Here is an 18,881-nt window from a genome sequence, read left to right on the forward strand (position 1 = left end):
AGGTCAGCGCACGAGTTTCGGGATTGAATAATACCGTGTCGGGACGAGTTCAAACGGTATGCTCAATCACCATTGGCTCGCCCCGTAACAAAGGTTTAAAATTAGAAGCGGAAGCGTTGGTACTACCAAAACTGACTGGACTGCTTCCTTCCAGATCAATCAACCCTTCAATTGTTAAAAGGTTACCCAATATCCCCTTAGCGGATAATAATTTCCATACGAGTCAAAAGGTTGACTTGTTGATCGGAGGGGATATCTACCCGAAAATCATATTAAACGGGGTAAAATCAAAGATCTTCGGTTCCCTCATTGCCCAACGTACAGTGTTCGGCTGGATTTTAACAGGTTCTGTTCCCTCCGAAGAAACAAAGAATAAACCGACTTACGTCACATATTTAAACGAGGTATCGTTAGATAATCAGCTTTCCAAATTCTGGGAGCTAGAAGAAATACCTAAAAAACCATTTCTCACTGTAGAAGAACAATATTGTGACAGGTTATATTCAAAAACAACCATTAGAAACAGCGAAGGGCGTTACATTGTTTCACTCCCAATCAAAGTTGTTCCAACAGAAACTACTTTTGGAGCATCTCGTCATATTGCACTGAAACAATACTTGAGAAGTGAGACATCTCTCAATAAACAACCTCTTCTGAAGGAAGAATACAGCAAAGTCTTGAGGGAGTACATAGACTTAGGTCATATGCAACGCATTCCGAACAAAACGGCAGAAAATCCACACAAAAGTTACTATCTCCCTCAGCACGCCGTTTACAAACCTGAAAGTACAATCTCTAAACTTAGAGTCGTTTTCAATGCTTCATGTCCCACATCCAATGGTGTAAGTTTAAATGACATTTTGTACACCGGTGCTGCACTCCAAGCTGATCTCACTCTTATGATCACCAAATGCGAATGTCAAACACAGACTTATTCAGTTAACTCAGAAGGCACATTTTGCTTCTGAGTACTCAGATTTAACTTCATCAGAAGTGAGCGTTGAAGACGGTGAAGGGGTCTTGCAATTTGGATGACTTCTGTTGTAGAATCTAAAGATTCGAGAAATTACACGGAGTGCTCTTGAAAATTCGGAAAAACGTTCCAAAACGTCTTCGGTCTCAATAACAGATGCTTGATGCACACGAATGCTTTTGGCCTCCAGGGTGGTCTCAACAGGATTGGTCTTCTGCAGGATTTTGTTTTGGCCACTTGGATGGTTGAAGTCTTAACCACTTAGGACCGCATCACCAAAGATCGTTCGGTTGCAAATCTTGAGGAGAGATTCCTCTGCTAGCCAGGTCGGCGGGATTATCTTCTGAGTTGACATGCCTCCAGTTCTCAATTTGTGTATGCTCGCAAATTTTTGATATACGATTCGCAACGAATGTCGACCAAGAACATGGCGGCTTGCGTAGCCATGCGAGAACGATGGTAGAGTCAGTCCATAAATATATTCCCTGATATACAATATCTAGTTTGGGTTGCAGATATTCGACCATTTTAGCTAACAGCAGAGCACCACATAGTTCTAATCTGGGTATTGAGATGGTTTTAACAGGAGCGACTTTTGTTTTTGCTAAAAGCAAGCCGGTTTTAATCTCGCAATCGTTCACCTGCACGCGCAAATAGATCGCTGCGCCGTACGCCTTCTCTGAGGCATCGCAGAATCCATGGAACTGTACTTGACAGTTCGGTGTGTAAGATACCCATCGTGGGATCCTAATAGTGCTTATATGTGGGTAGTTGTTTAAGAATGTCTTCCACTGATTGAGAGATTTGGAAGTCAAAGTCTCGTCCCAATCGGTTTTTTCTAGCCAAATATCCTGCATTAAAATTTTAGCAACGATGATTACTGGACTTAACCATCCTGCTGGGTCGAATAATTTGGCTATCATAGACAAAACTTCTCTTTTAGTGAAAGAGTCTTTGTTGTCCTGAGGTTTAGTGGAAAAGTAAAAGTTGTCCGACCTCGCATTCCATCGAATTCCCAATGTTTTGGCTTCGCTACTACTGTCGAATTCCAGAAAATCTGTGGTCAAAAGGTGATCATTAGGTATGTCCTTCAGAATTTTCTTGCTGTTTGATGTCCACTTTCTTAATGGGAAGCCGGCTGAGGCTAATAGTTCAATCAGCTGGTCTCTTGAATCTATTGCGGTGGAGATTTCATGAGCACCAGATAAGACGTCGTCTACGTACGTATTAGCTTTTATTATTTTTGCAGCCAAAGGGAACTCTGATTTTGAGTCTTCAGCTAGTTGCATCAGAGTACGGATTGCTAGATACGGGGCACAATTGATCCCGAAAGTGACTCTATTTAATTGAAACTCATTGATTGGTCCTTCGAGCCGGATAAAAATTTACCTCCAAATGAATGGAGAAAATATATCCAGGGTTGGACCAACGAGTTCGAGTTGTGGTCATCAAAACTCAACGCGGCTTAATTTGTAGGCCTATCACAAAAAATGTCATTTTACCCAATCAATGTTAACTTATTCTATACATTCACACCTTAATAATTTTCTTTTCATTCAAGAAATTATTCAAAATGACGACCATCAATTGCCCGTTATGCATAGACAATCACCTTCTTCGCTGGTGCCCAAAATTTCGCCAGATGTCCCCAGAAATTAGGACCGAACCAGACTCGATTCGTCTCGTCGGCCACCCCATCTGCAAGAAATTCATCGCTTGCCAGAGGAAGTACAGGAGCCAGTCGCATGTTAGTTTTAAGTAATAATTAATTAATTGTAAACTGCATTTGCAGTAATACTGCAAGGCGGGCGGAATGTTGACGCCGCCCCCGCCTAATTTCACTGCCACGTCTGTGTCGGAAGAGAGATCACTACTTCGAAGCTTTTTCGAAGTCTAATTCGAACACAACTAAATATTTGAAGTTGCGCTCTTGCTTTGCTTCTTCTTACTTCTCCCTTCCTTTGCGACTTCTCAACCGATCCAGACGTGGTAAGTGACATTCCAATTTATTTAATAAAATTATATTTATTACAAAGAAAATTTGTTCTACTTTTTTTGGCAAACTTTGTGTGGAATCTTTTGCGCCTTCCATTTCCCCACGGCCAACCACGATTACGAAAAGAAGCACACCCTACTCCACCACCTGAGCTAACACAACTAATTTAGCATAGTCTTACAACCCTCAACCATATGTAGTCCAAGCAGCACTTTAAAATTAATTAAAGTACATAACAGCATGGACTGCAATATGCGTTAAAATGTCGATGTTCATGTGTCCTGAAGTTCACACGATGACGCACAGTTAGCTGCGTTCTTCATCGACCCATGAGCCGAGTGATCCACCGCTTAGAGTGATAATTTTTTGTTTATTTTAATTTAACGTCAAGAGTTTTTAATTTATTGAAAGAATAACATTGCGTTTTCGTATATTATATAAATTATTTTAAAACATATTTCAATAAATTGTAATTTTCAACCCAAACATTTACAAGCTGCGCATGTCTTAGTCCAACAAAAACAGTAATTCCTTTTTTATTACATTTTATTTAATTTCTATAAATTTTTAAGGAATTACACGTTAATGAGAACAAATTAACTTATCATTTATATTATTTTTATAAATAATAAGTTCAACTATATATGTTTAAAGGTTTGTTGCGTTCAAATACAATGTATGCGATATAATTTTCATTATACTACAATACAAGGAGTAAAAAAAAAGAAAAAAAGAAAAACATTCAAATAAATGAATGAAAAGAAAAAAAAAGAAAATAATTTTTCTTTTTTATTCTTTTTTTGTTTGTTTGTTTGTTTTTTTATAATATTTACGGATAGGAACACAATAATGATCCTTCCGCAGGTTCACCTACGGAAACCTTGTTACGACTTTTACTTCCTCTAAATAATCAAGTTCGGTCAACTTTTGCGAAACACCCGTGAAAAAAAAGGCGTCACAGTGATCACGTCCGGAGACCTCACTAAATAATTCAATCGGTAGTAGCGACGGGCGGTGTGTACAAAGGGCAGGGACGTAATCAATGCGAGTTAATGACTCACACTTACTGGGAATTCCAAGTTCATGTGAACAGTTTCAGTTCACAATCCCAAGCATGAAAGTGGTTCAGCGGTTTACCCGGACCTCTCGGTCTAGGAAATACACGTTGATACTTTCATTGTAGCGCGAGTGCAGCCCAGGACATCTAAGGGCATCACCGACCTGTTATTGCTCAATCTCGTTACTGCTAGACGCAATTTGTCCATTTAAGAAGCTAGTGTCCTTATAATGGGACAAACCAACAGGTACGGCTCCACTTATATAAACACATTCAAACACTTGCACATTCAAGATGAACTCATGAATGAAGGCTATATAAGCTTCAACACCATAATCCTGAAAGCATCTATTTAATATATTTGAGTCTCGTTCGTTATCGGAACTAACCAGACAAATCACTCCACGAACTAAGAACGGCCATGCGCCACCACCCATAGATTCGAGAAAGAGCTATCAATCTGTCTTACACGCTTATGTTCGGACCTGGTAAGTTTTCCCGTGTTGAGTCAAATTAAGCCGCAGGCTCCACTCCTGGTGGTGCCCTTCCGTCAATTCCTTTAAGTTTCAGCTTTGCAACCATACTTCCCCCGGAGCCCAAAAGCTTTGGTTTCCTGGGAAGCGACTGAGAGAGCCATAGTAGTAGCTACACCCAATTGCTAGCTGGCATCGTTTATGGTTAGAACTAGGGCGGTATCTGATCGCCTTCGAACCTCTAACTTTCGTTCTTGATTAATGAAAACATCTTTGGCAAATGCTTTCGCTTAAGTTAGTCTTACGACGGTCCAAGAATTTCACCTCTCGCGTCGTAATACTAATGCCCCCAAACTGCTTCTATTAATCATTACCTCTTGATCTAAAAACCAATGAAAGTAGAACAGAGGTCTTATTTCATTATTCCATGCACAAAATATTCAGGCATTTGGAGCCTGCTTTAAGCACTCTAATTTGTTCAAAGTAATTGTACCGGCCCACAACAACACTCGATGAAGAGCACTGAAGCAGGTTTAAATAGGAGGAATATATAAAAAATACATTGTATTAATTACATATAAGAACTCCACCGGTAATACGCTTGCATACATAAGGTAATGTACATACCACAATTATAGCTGTACTACCCGTATGAAGCACAAATTCAACTACGAACGTTTTAACCGCAACAACTTTAATATACGCTATTGGAGCTGGAATTACCGCGGCTGCTGGCACCAGACTTGCCCTCCAATAGGTCCTTGTTAAAGGATTTAAAGTGTACTCATTCCAATTACAGGGCCTCGGATATGAGTCCTGTATTGTTATTTTTCGTCACTACCTCCCCGAACTGGGAGTGGGTAATTTACGCGCCTGCTGCCTTCCTTAGATGTGGTAGCCGTTTCTCAGGTTCCCTCTCCGGAATCGAACCCTGTTTCCCCGTTACCCGTTGCAACCATGGTAGTCCTAGATACTACCATCAAAAGTTGATAGGGCAGACATTTGAAAGATCTGTCGTCGGTACGAGACCATACGATCTGCAAGTTATCTAGAGTTCAACCAATATAACGATCTTACGATCGCTTGGTTTTAGCCTAATAAAAGCACACGTTCCAAAAGGTCCGTGTTTATTTTGCATGTATTAGCTCTAGAATTACCACAGTTATCCAAGTAACTGTTAACGATCTATGGAACCATAACTGATATAATGAGCCTTTTGCGGTTTCACTTTTAATTTGTTTGTACTTAGACATGCATGGCTTAATCTTTGAGACAAGCATATAACTACTGGCAGGATCAACCAGAATAATATTTTTTATCATTATAAATTTTTATAATGATATTTTCAATATTTGAAAATTAAGTACACGACATATACAAAATGCAAAGAAGAACGAAATCGCGACAATAAATAATTATGAAATTTCTTCTACAATGATCGATTAAAAAATTTACTTCATTTCATTTAAATTTCATATTATTGTATTATTTATTGCGGTCTTATTCGGACTTTGAGATTGTATCTTATCGTGCGAAAGAATTTTCGTTCTCTATACATATATAATATAATTATTAATGTAAGGACGATGTTTCTTCTTGTATTTGTTAAACTTTCAAATAATATCATTTTTTATACATTTTACTTTATTTCAATGCATATAGTGTGGAGGATGGAGTCATAGTAGAAGTTCACGTAAGTGAGGAAAGTTTCTGACTGTCATTCACTTGGGAGTGGCCAGGAACGATTCTTTTACATGTGGCTCAAGCAGCTCACGACTTCCGGTCTTAGACCAAGTATCCTCTGGGTAGCCAACAGACATCCGTTTGGAGGCGAGCTAAAGTGAGAAGGCGAAACCCGCCTATGCGGTTGTGCGTAGGGTTTGGGACCCACCACATAAAAACACCCCCCAATGAAAAAGAAAAAACAGCCTCGGATGAGAGACCCCAATTTGATGACGACCACTGCAAACGTTTAAAGGACTACGAAATAAGGGCATGCACCTGGAATGTCCGGACCCTTAATTGGGAAGGTGCCTCTGCCCAGCTGGTTGATGTCCTCGTAAGAGTAAAGGCTGACATCACCGCAATCCAAGAAATGCGATGGACGGGACAAGGACGGAAGAAGGTGGGTCCTTGTGACATCTACTACAGCGGCCACATAAAGGAGCACAAATTCGGTGTGGGATTCCTGGTGGAAGAGAGACTCCGTCGTCGAGTCCTGGCATTCACTCCGGTGGATAAACGTCTAGCCACAATCCGCATCAAAGCGAGGTTCTTCAACATATCGCTGATTTGCGCCCACGCCCCGACTGAAGAGAAGGACGAAGTGATCAAAGATACCTTCTATGAGCGCCTAGAACGTACCTATGAGCGCTGCCCCCGCCACGATGTCAAAATCGTGCTTGGCGATTTCAACGCTAGGGTGGGTAAAGAAGGTGTTTTTGGCACAACAGTCGGAAAATTCAGCCTCCATAACGAAACATCACCAAACGGTCTGAGGCTGATCGACTTCGCCGGGGCCCGAAATATGGTCGTCTGTAGTACTAGATTCCAGCATAAGAAAATCCATCAAGCTACTTGGCTGTCCCCGGATCGAATCACTCGCAACCAGATCGATCATGTTGTGATAGATGGACGACATGTCTCCAGTGTTTTTGATGTGCGTACGCTTCGTGGTCCCAACATCGACTCGGACCACTATCTTGTAGCAGCTAAGATACGCACCCGCCTCTGTGTAGAAAAGCGTACACTTCAACAAACACAAGGAAGGTTCGACATCGAGAAGCTGCAATCACAACCGACAGCCGAACGATTTTCTACTCGACTTGCACTCCTGCTCTCTGAGAGCACTCATCAGCATCTCGGTATAAGGGAGCTGTGGGACGGCATATCAAACTCCTTACGTACAGCTGCAACCGAAACCATTGGTTTTCGGAAAAGTCAAAAAAAAACAGCTGGTATGATGAGGATTGTCGTCTCGCAGTGGAGAGAAAACAGACTGCCTATCTCGCAATGTTGCGATCGACCGCAACACGAGCGGGATGGGAAAGATACCGAGAGCTGAAGAGGGAAGCGAGACGCATTTGCAGACAAAAAAAGAAAGAGGCCGAAATGCGTGAGTATGAAAAGCTTGACAAGCTGGCCGACAGGGGTAATGCTCGAAAATTTTACGAAAAGATCCGGCGACTAACTGAAGGTTTCAAGACCGGAGCGCACTCCTGTAGGACCCCCAGGGGTGATCTAGTTATTGATGACCAGAGTATACTGAGTTTGTGGAGGGAACACTTCTCCAGCCTGCTGAATGGCAGTGAAAGTACAACACCAGGAGATGGCGAACCCGATTCCCCAATCGACGGCTATGGAGCAGATGTTCCATTGCCCGACCGTGAAGAAATTCGAATAGAAATTACCCGCTTGAAGAACAATAAGGCGGCGGGTGCCGATGGATTACCGGCCGAGCTATTCAAATACGGCGGCGAAGAGCTGATAAGGTGCTTGCATCAGCTTCTTTGCAGAATATGGTCGGAAGAAAGCATGCCTGACGATTGGAATCTCAGTGTAATCTGCCCAATACACAAAAAGGGAGACCCCACAATTTTCGCCAATTACCGTGGGATAAGCCTCCTCAACATCGCGTATAAGGTTCTGTCGAGCGTATTGTGTGAAAGACTAAAGCCCACCGTCAACAAACTGATTGGACCTTATCAGTGTGGCTTTAGACCTGGAAAATCAACAACGGACCAGATATTCACCATGCGCCAAATTTTGGAGAAGACCCGTGAAAATAGGATCGACACACACCATCTCTTTGTCGACTTTAAAGCTGCTTTCGACAGCACGAAAAGGAGCTGCCTTTATGCCGCGATGTCTGAATTTGGTATCCCCGCAAAACTAATACGGCTGTGTAAGCTGACGTTGAGCAACACCAAAAGCTCCGTCAGGATCGGGAAGGACCTCTTCGAGCCGTTCGATACCAGACGAGGTTTCAGACAAGGTGACTCACTCTCGTGTGATTTCTTTAACCTGATGCTGGAGAAAATAATACGAGCTGCAGAGCTAAACAGAGAAGGTACAATCTTCTATAAGAGTGTACAGCTACTGGCGTACGCCGATGATATCGATATCATTGGAAACAACACCCGCGCCGTTAGTTCTGCTTTCTCCAGACTGGATAAGGAAGCGAAACGTATGGGTCTGGTGGTGAACGAGGACAAGACGAAATATCTCCTGTCGTCAAACAAACAGTCAGCGCATTCGCGTCTTGGCTCCCACGTCACTCTTGACAGTCATAACTTTGAAGTTGTAGATAATTTCGTCTACCTGGGAACCAGCATTAACAGCAATAACAATGTCAGCCTGGAAATCCAACGCAGAATCACTCTTGCCAACAGGTGCTACTATGGACTAAGTAGGCAATTGAAAAGTAAAGTCCTCTCTCGACGAACAAAAACCAAACTCTACAAGTCTCTCATCATTTCCGTCCTACTTTACGGTGCAGAAGCGTGGACGATGTCAACATCCGATGAGACGGCACTAGGAGTTTTCGAGAGAAAGGTTTTGCGGAAGATTTATGGTCCCTTAAGAATTGGCAACGGCGAATACCGCAGACGATGGAACGATGAGCTGTATGTGTTATTCGACGACATAGACATAGACTCCTAGACATAGTCCAGCGAATAAAAAAACAGCGGCTACGCTGGCTAGGACATGTTGTTCGAATGGATGAAGGTGCTCCAGCTCTGAAAGTATTCGATGCAGTACCCGCTGGTGGAAGCAGAGGAAGAGGGAGACCTCCACTCCGATGGAAGGACCAGGTGGAGAGGGACCTGGCTTCGCATGGAATAACCAATTGGCGCCAAACTGCCAGAAGGAGAGATGCGTGGCGCGCTGTTTTGGATTCGGCTATAACCGCGTAAGCGGTGTCTACGCCAGTCAAGAAGAAGAAGATAGTGTATATATATTTTTTTAAGAGTATATACGTTTTTCTTTTGATTTGAAATTAATAATTTCAATTCAATTATTTTTCATTTTATTTCATATATGATATGAAAGTATTCGAGCGTAATAATATAAATATTTAACTTTATTGAATTTTATTCTTTACCCACATATATTTTATGTGAATAGAAGAACAAACCCCAAAAAAAGTTAAATTAAAAAAAAAAACGACTACATTATGTTAGGTATAGAAGAATAATCTCAATTAATAACATTTCATTATTAACAAAATTATTTCTATTTAAACCAACTGTAGCAAACCAGGAATAAATTTGTTTGCTCTCATTTATATATTACACTTAAATACTTTTATATTTACATGAAAATAATTTTCATATAAGTACTAAGTATGCAATTTCATATAAGTATTAAAATTTTCATACAAGTACTAATGTCAAAGTTTCGTACAACATATATGTTTTCTGCCACGTACACCTCACCAACCCGAAATCGTATGGAAAAAATCTTTTTAACCATATAAAAGTTTTGAATTCATATATACACAATTAATTTATATCATTTTCTACGAGCATTATGCTTATAAGAAATATTACAACATCAAAAATAGCTTAACATTTATTTTTTTTTTTAAATTGTTTGTACTTATATGAAAATTATTTAGTTGTATGAATTCATACACTTAGTACTTATATGAAAATTAGTATCTATATGAAAATTAATTAGTATTTATATGAAATTTATTAAGTATTTATATGAAAATTAATTAGTATTTATATGAAAATTAATTACTTGTATGAATTCATACAATTAGTATTTATATGAAAATTAATTAGTACTTATATGAAAATTATTTACTTGTATGAATTCATAAACTTAGTATCTATATGAAAATTATTTAGCATTTATATGAAAATTGTTTACTTGTATGAATTCATAAACTTAATATCTAAATGAAAATTATTTATTATTTCTATGAAAATTTTTTACTTGTATGAATTCATAAACTTAGTACCTATATGAAAATTATTTAGTATTTATATGAAAATTTTTAACTTGTGTGAATTCATAAACATAGTATCTATATGAAAATTATTTAGTATTTATATGCAAATTTTTTACTTGTATGAATTCATATACTTAGTATCTATATGAAAATTATTTAGTATTTATATGAAAATTTTTTACTTGTATGAATTCATAAACTTAGTATCTATATGAAAATTATTTAGTATTTATATGAAAATTATTTACTTGTATGAATTTATAAACTTAGTACCTATATGAAAATTATTTAGTATCTATATGAAAATTATTTAGTATTTATATGAAAATTTTTAACTTGTATGAATTCATAAACTTAGTATCTATATGAAACTTAATTAGTATTTATATGAAAATTAATTACTTGTATGAATTCATACAATTAGTATTTATATGAAAATTAATTAGTACTTATATGAAAATTATTTACTTGTATGAATTCATAAACTTAGTATCTATATGAAAATTATTTAGCATTTATATGAAAATTTTTTACTTGTATGAATTCATAAACTTAGTATCTATATGAAAATTATTTAGTATTTCTATGAAATTTTTTTACTTGTATGAATTCATAAACTTAGTACCTATATGAAAATTACTTAGTATCTATATGAAAAGTATTTAGTATTTATATGTTTACATGTCAAAGTTTCATACAACATATATGTTTTCTGTTAGTACCTATATGAAAATTATTTAGTATTTATATGCAAATTTTTTACTTGTATGAATTCATATACTTAGTATCTATATGAAAATTATTTAGTATTTATATGAAAATTAATTAGTATTTATATGAAAATTAATTACTTGTATGAATTAATACAATTAGTATTTATATGAAAATTATTTAGCAATTATATGAAAATTGTTTACTTGTATGAATTCATAAACTTAGTATCTATATGAAAATTATTTAGTATTTATATGAAAATTTTTAACTTGTATGAATTCATAAACATAGTATCTATATGAAAATTATTTAGTATTTATATGCAAATTTTTTACTTGTATGAATTCATATACTTAGTATCTATATGAAAATTATTTAGTATTTATATGAAAATTTTTTACTTGTATGAATTCATAAACTTAGTATCTATATGAAAATTATTTAGTATTTATATGAAAATTATTTACTTGTATGAATTCATAAACTTAGTACCTATATGAAAATTATTTAGTATCTATATGAAAATTATTTAGTATTTATATGAAAATTTTTAACTTGTATGAATTCATAAACTTAGTATCTATATGAAAATTATTTAGTATTTATATGAAAATTTTTTACTTGTATGAATTCATAAACTTAGTATCTATATGAAACTTAATTAGTATTTATATGAAAATTAATTACTTGTATGAATTCATACAATTAGTATCTATATGAAAATTATTTAGTATTTATATGAAAATTATTTACTTGTATGAATTCATAAACTTAGTACCTATATGAAAATTATTTAGTATCTATATGAAAATTATTTAGTATTTATATGAAAATTTTTAACTTGTATGAATTCATAAACTTAGTATCTATATGAAAATTATTTAGTATTTATATGAAAATTTTTTACTTGTATGAATTCATAAACTTAGTATCTATATGAAACTTAATTAGTATTTATATGAAAATTAATTACTTGTATGAATTCATACAATTAGTATTTATATGAAAATTAATTAGTACTTATATGAAAATTATTTACTTGTATGAATTCATAAACTTAGTATCTATATGAAAATTATTTGGCATTTATATGAAAATTGTTTACTTGTATGAATTCATAAACTTAGTATCTATATGAAAATTATTTAGTATTTCTATGAAAATTTTTTACTTGTATGAATTCATAAACTTAGTACCTATATGAAAATTACTTAGTATCTATATGAAAATTATTTAGTATTTATATGCAAATTATTTAGTATTTATATGAAAATTTTTAACTTGTATGAATTCATAAACTTAGTATCTATATGAAAATTATTTAGCATTTATATGAAAATTGTTTACTTGTATGAATTCATAAACTTAGTATCTATATGAAAATTATTTAGTATTTCTATGAAAATTTTTTACTTGTATGAATTCATAAACTTAGTACCTATATGAAAATTATTTAGTATTTATATGAAAATTATTTAGTATTTATATGAAAATTTTTAACTTGTATGAATTCATAAACTTAGTATCTATATGAAAATTATTTAGTATTTATATGAAAATTTTTTACTTGTATGAATTCATAAACTTAGTACCTATATGAAAATTATTTAGTATTTATATGCAAATTTTTAACTTGTATGAATTCATAAACATAGTATCTATATGAAAATTATTTAGTATTTATATGCAAATTTTTTACTTGTATGAATTCATATACTTAGTATCTATATGAAAATTATTTAGTATTTATATGAAAATTTTTTACTTGTATGAATTCATAAACTTAGTATCTATATGAAAATTATTTAGTATTTATATGAAAATTATTTACTTGTATGAATTCATAAACTTAGTACCTATATGAAAATTATTTAGTATCTATATGAAAATTATTTAGTATTTATATGAAAATTATTAACTTGTATGAATTCATAAACTTAGTATCTATATGAAAATTATTTAGTATTTATATGAAAATTTTTTACTTGTATGAATTCATAAACTTAGTATCTATATGAAACTTAATTAGTATTTATATGAAAATTAATTACTTGTATGAATTCATACAATTAGTATCTATATGAAAATTATTTAGTATTTATATGAAAATTATTTACTTGTATGAATTCATAAACTTAGTACCTATATGAAAATTATTTAGTATCTATATGAAAATTATTTAGTATTTATATGAAAATTTTTTACTTGTATGAATTCATAAACTTAGTATCTATATGAAACTTAATTAGTATTTATATGAAAATTAATTACTTGTATGAATTCATACAATTAGTATTTATATGAAAATTAATTAGTACTTATATGAAAATTATTTACTTGTATGAATTCATAAACTTAGTATCTATATGAAAATTATTTAGCAATTATATGAAAATTGTTTACGTGTATGAATTCATAAACTTAGTATCTATATGAAAATTATTTAGTATTTCTATGAAAATTTTTTACTTGTATGAATTCATAAACTTAGTACCTATATGAAAATTATTTAGTATTTATATGCAAATTTTTTACTTGTATGAATTCATATACTTAGTATCTATATGAAAATTATTTAGTATTTATATGAAAATTAATTAGTATTTATATGAAAATTAATTACTTGTATGAATTAATACAATTAGTATTTATATGAAAATTATTTAGCAATTATATGAAAATTGTTTACTTGTATGAATTCATAAACTTAGTATCTATATGAAAATTATTTAGTATTTATATGAAAATTTTTAACTTGTATGAATTCATAAACATAGTATCTATATGAAAATTATTTAGTATTTATATGCAAATTTTTTACTTGTATGAATTCATATACTTAGTATCTATATGAAAATTATTTAGTATTTATATGAAAATTATTTACTTGTATGAATTCATAAACTTAGTATCTATATGAAAATTATTTAGTATTTATATGAAAATTTTTTAAGTGTATGAATTCATAAACTTAGTATCTATATGAAACTTAATTAGTATTTATATGAAAATTAATTACTTGTATGAATTCATGCAATTAGTATCTGTATGAAAATTATTTAGTATTTATATGAAAATTATTTAGTATCTATATGAAAATTATTTAGTATTTATATGAAAATTTTTAACTTGTATGAATTCATAAACTTAGTATCTATATGAAAATTATTTAGTATTTATATGAAAATTTTTTAAGTGTATGAATTCATAAACTTAGTATCTATATGAAACTTAATTAGTATTTATATGAAAATTAATTACTTGTATGAATTCATACAATTAGTATCTATATGAAAATTATTTAGTATTTATATGAAAATTATTTACTTGTATGAATTCATAAACTTAGTACCTATATGAAAATTATTTAGTATCTATATGAAAATTATTTAGTATTTATATTAAAATTTTTAACTTGTATGAATTCATAAACTTAGTATCTATATGAAAATTATTTAGTATTTATATGAAAATTTTTTACTTGTATGAATTCTTAAACTTAGTATCTATATGAAACTTAATTAGTATTTATATGAAAATTAATTACTTGTATGAATTCAAACAATTAGTATTTATATGAAAATTAATTAGTACTTATATGAAAATTATTTACTTGTATGAATTCATAAACTTAGTATCTATATGAAAATTATTTAGCATTTATATGAAAATTGTTTACTTGTATGAATTCATAAACTTAGTATCTATATGAAAATTATTTAGTATTTCTATGAAAATTTTTTACTTGTATGAATTCATAAACTTAGTACCTATATGAAAATTACTTAGTATCTATATGAAAATTATTTAGTATTTATATGCAAATTATTTAGTATTTATATGAAAATTTTTAACTTGTATGAATTCATAAACTTAGTATCTATATGAAAATTATTTAGTATTTATATGAAAATTTTTAACTTGTATGAATTCATAAACTTAGTATCTATATGAAAATTATTTAGTATTTATATGAAAATTTTTTACTTGTATGAATTCATAAACTTAGTATCTATATGAAAATTATTTAGTATTTATATGAAAATTTTTTACTTGTATGAATTCATAAACTTAGTATCTATATGAAAATTATTTAGTATTTATATGAAAATTTTTTACTTGTATGAATTCATAAACTTAGTATCTATATGAAAATTTTTTACTTGTATGAATTCATAAACTTAGTATCTATATGAAACTTAATTAGTATTTATATGAAAATTAATTACTTGTATGAATTCATACAATTAGTATTTATATGAAAATTATTTAGTATTTATATGAAAATTTTTTACTTGTATGAATTCATAAACTTAGTATCTATATGAAAATTATTTAGTATTTATATGAACATTTTTTACTTGTATGAATTCATAAACTTAGTATCTATATGAAACTTAATTAGTATTTATATGAAAATTAATTACTTGTATGAATTCATACAATTAGTATTTATATGAAAATTATTTAGTATTTATATGAAAATTTTTTACTTGTATGAATTCATAAACTTAGTATCTATATGAAAATTATTTAGTATTTATATGAAAATTATTTACTTGTATGAATTCATAAACTTAGTACCTATATGAAAATTATTTAGTATCTATATGAAAATTATTTAGTATTTATATGAAAATTTTTAACTTGTATGAATTCATAAACTTAGTATCTATATGAAAATTATTTAGTATTTATATGAAAATTTTTTACTTGTATGAATTCATAAACTTAGTATCTATATGAAACTTAATTAGTATTTATATGAAAATTAATTACTTGTATGAATTCATACAATTAGTATTTATATGAAAATTAATTAGTACTTATATGAAAATTATTTACTTGTATGAATTCATAAACTTAGTATCTATATGAAAATTATTTAGCATTTATATGAAAATTGTTTACTTGTATGAATTCATAAACTTAGTATCTATATGAAAATTATTTAGTATTTCTATGAAAATTTTTTACTTGTATGAATTCATAAACTTAGTACCTATATGAAAATTACTTAGTATCTATATGAAAATTATTTAGTATTTATATGAAAATTATTTAGTATTTATATGAAAATTTTTAACTTGTATGAATTCATAAACTTAGTATCTATATGAAAATTATTTAGCATTTATATGAAAATTGTTTACTTGTATGAATTCATAAACTTAGTATCTATATGAAAATTATTTAGTATTTCTATGAAAATTTTTTACTTGTATGAATTCATAAACTTAGTACCTATATGAAAATTATTTAGTATTTATATGAAAATTATTTAGTATTTATATGAAAATTTTTAACTTGTATGAATTCATAAACTTAGTATCTATATGAAAATTATTTAGTATTTATATGAAAATTTTTAACTTGTATGAATTCATAAACTTAGTATCTATATGAAAATTATTTAGTATTTATATGAAAATTCTTTACTTGTATGAATTCATAAACTTGGTATCTATATGAAACTTAATTAGTATTTATATGAAAATTAATTACTTGTATGAATTCATACAATTAGTATTTATATGAAAATTAATTAGTACTTATATGAAAATTATTTACTTGTATGAATTCATAAACTTAGTATCTGTATGAAAATTATTTAGCATTTATATGAAAATTGTTTACTTGTATGAATTCATAAACTTAGTATCTATATGAAAATTATTTAGTATTTCTATGAAAATTTTTTACTTGTATGAATTCATAAACTTAGTACCTATATGAAAATTACTTAGTATCTATATGAAAGTTATTTAGTATTTATATGAAAATTATTTAGTATATATATGAAAATTTTTAACTTGTATGAATTCATAAACTTAGTATCTATATGAAACTTAATTAGTATTTATATGAAAATTAATTACTTGTATGAATTCATACAATTAGTATTTATATGAAAATTAATTAGTACTTATATGAAAATTATTTACTTGTATGAATTCATAAACTTAGTATCTATATGAAAATTATTTAGCAATTATATAAAAATTGTTTACTTGTATGAATTCATAAACTTAGTATCTATATGAAAATTATTTAGTATTTCTATGAAAATTTTTTACTTGTATGAATTCATAAACTTAGTACCTATATGAAAATTATTTAGTATATATATGCAAATTTTTTACTTGTATGAATTCATATACTTAGTATCTATATGAAAATTATTTAGTATTTATATGAAAATTAATTAGTATTTATATGAAAATTAATTACTTGTATGAATTAATACAATTAGTATTTATATGAAAATTATTTAGCAATTATATGAAAATTGTTTACTTGTATGAATTCATAAACTTAGTATTTATATGAAAATTATTTAGTATTTAAATGAAAATTTTTAACTTGTATGAATTCATAAACATAGTATCTATATGAAAATTATTTAGTATTTATATGCAAATTTTTTACTTGTATGAATTCATATACTTAGTATCTATATGAAAATTATTTAGTATTTATATGAAAATTTTTTACTTGTATGAATTCATAAACTTAGTATCTATATGAAAATTATTTAGTATTTATATGAAAATTATTTACTTGTATGAATTCATAAACTTAGTACCTATATGAAAATTATTTAGTATCTATATGAAAATTATTTAGTATTTATATGAAAATTTTTAACTTGTATGAATTCATAAACTTAGTATCTATATGAAAATTATTTAGTATTTATATGAAAATTTTTTACTTGTATGAATTCATAAACTTAGTATCTATATGAAACTTAATTAGTATTTATATGAAAATTAATTACTTGTATGAATTCATACAATTAGTATCTATATGAAAATTATTTAGTATTTATATGAAAATTATTTACTTGTATGAATTCATAAACTTAGTACCTATATGAAAATTATTTAGTATCTATATGAAAATTAATTAGTACTTATATGAAAATTATTTACTTGTATGAATTCATAAACTTAGTATCTATATGAAAATTATTTAGCATTTATATGAAAATTGTTTACTTGTATGAATTCATAAACTTAGTATCTATATGAAAATTATTTAGTATTTCTATGAAAATTTTTTACTTGTATGAATTCATAAACTTAGTACCTATATGAAAATTACTTAGTATCTATATGAAAATTATTTAGTATTTATATGCAAATTATTTAGTATTTATATGAAAATTTTTAACTTGTATGAATTCATAAACTTAGTATCTATATGAAAATTATTTAGCATTTATATGAAAATTGTTTACTTGTATGAATTCATAAACTTAGTATCTATATGAAAATTATTTAGTATTTCTATGAAAATTTTTTACTTGTATGAATTCATAAACTTAGTACCTATATGAAAATTATTTAGTATTTATATGAACATTATTTAGTATTTATATGAAAATTTTTAACTTGTATGAATTCATAAACTTAGTATCTATATGAAAATTATTTAGTATTTATATGAAAATTTTTTACTTGTATGAATTCATAAACTTAGTACCTATATGAAAATTATTTAGTATTTATATGCAAATTTTTAACTTGTATGAATTCATAAACATAGTATCTATATGAAAATTATTTAGTATTTATATGCAAATTTTTTACTTGTATGAATTCATATACTTAGTATCTATATGAAAATTATTTAGTATTTATATGAAAATTTTTTACTTGTATGAATTCATAAACTTAGTATCTATATGAAAATTATTTAGT

At 29.4% G+C, this 18,881-nt stretch overlaps 1 non-coding gene and 1 pseudogene across 1 annotated transcript; both read right to left on the reverse strand.

Moving 5' to 3' along the window:
* Positions 1-3,149: 3,149 nt before the first annotated feature.
* Positions 3,150-3,327, reverse strand: LOC128923237 (5.8S ribosomal RNA; annotated as a pseudogene).
* A 489-nt stretch (positions 3,328-3,816) lies between these two features.
* On the reverse strand, positions 3,817-5,806 carry LOC128923310 (small subunit ribosomal RNA). The gene has a single exon (XR_008472277.1). It is a non-coding gene; the product is annotated as a small subunit ribosomal RNA (ribosomal RNA).
* Positions 5,807-18,881: the final 13,075 nt, after the last annotated feature.

Source organism: Zeugodacus cucurbitae, chromosome X, assembly GCF_028554725.1.
Source record: "Zeugodacus cucurbitae isolate PBARC_wt_2022May chromosome X, idZeuCucr1.2, whole genome shotgun sequence".
NCBI lineage: Eukaryota > Metazoa > Arthropoda > Insecta > Diptera > Tephritidae > Zeugodacus > Zeugodacus cucurbitae.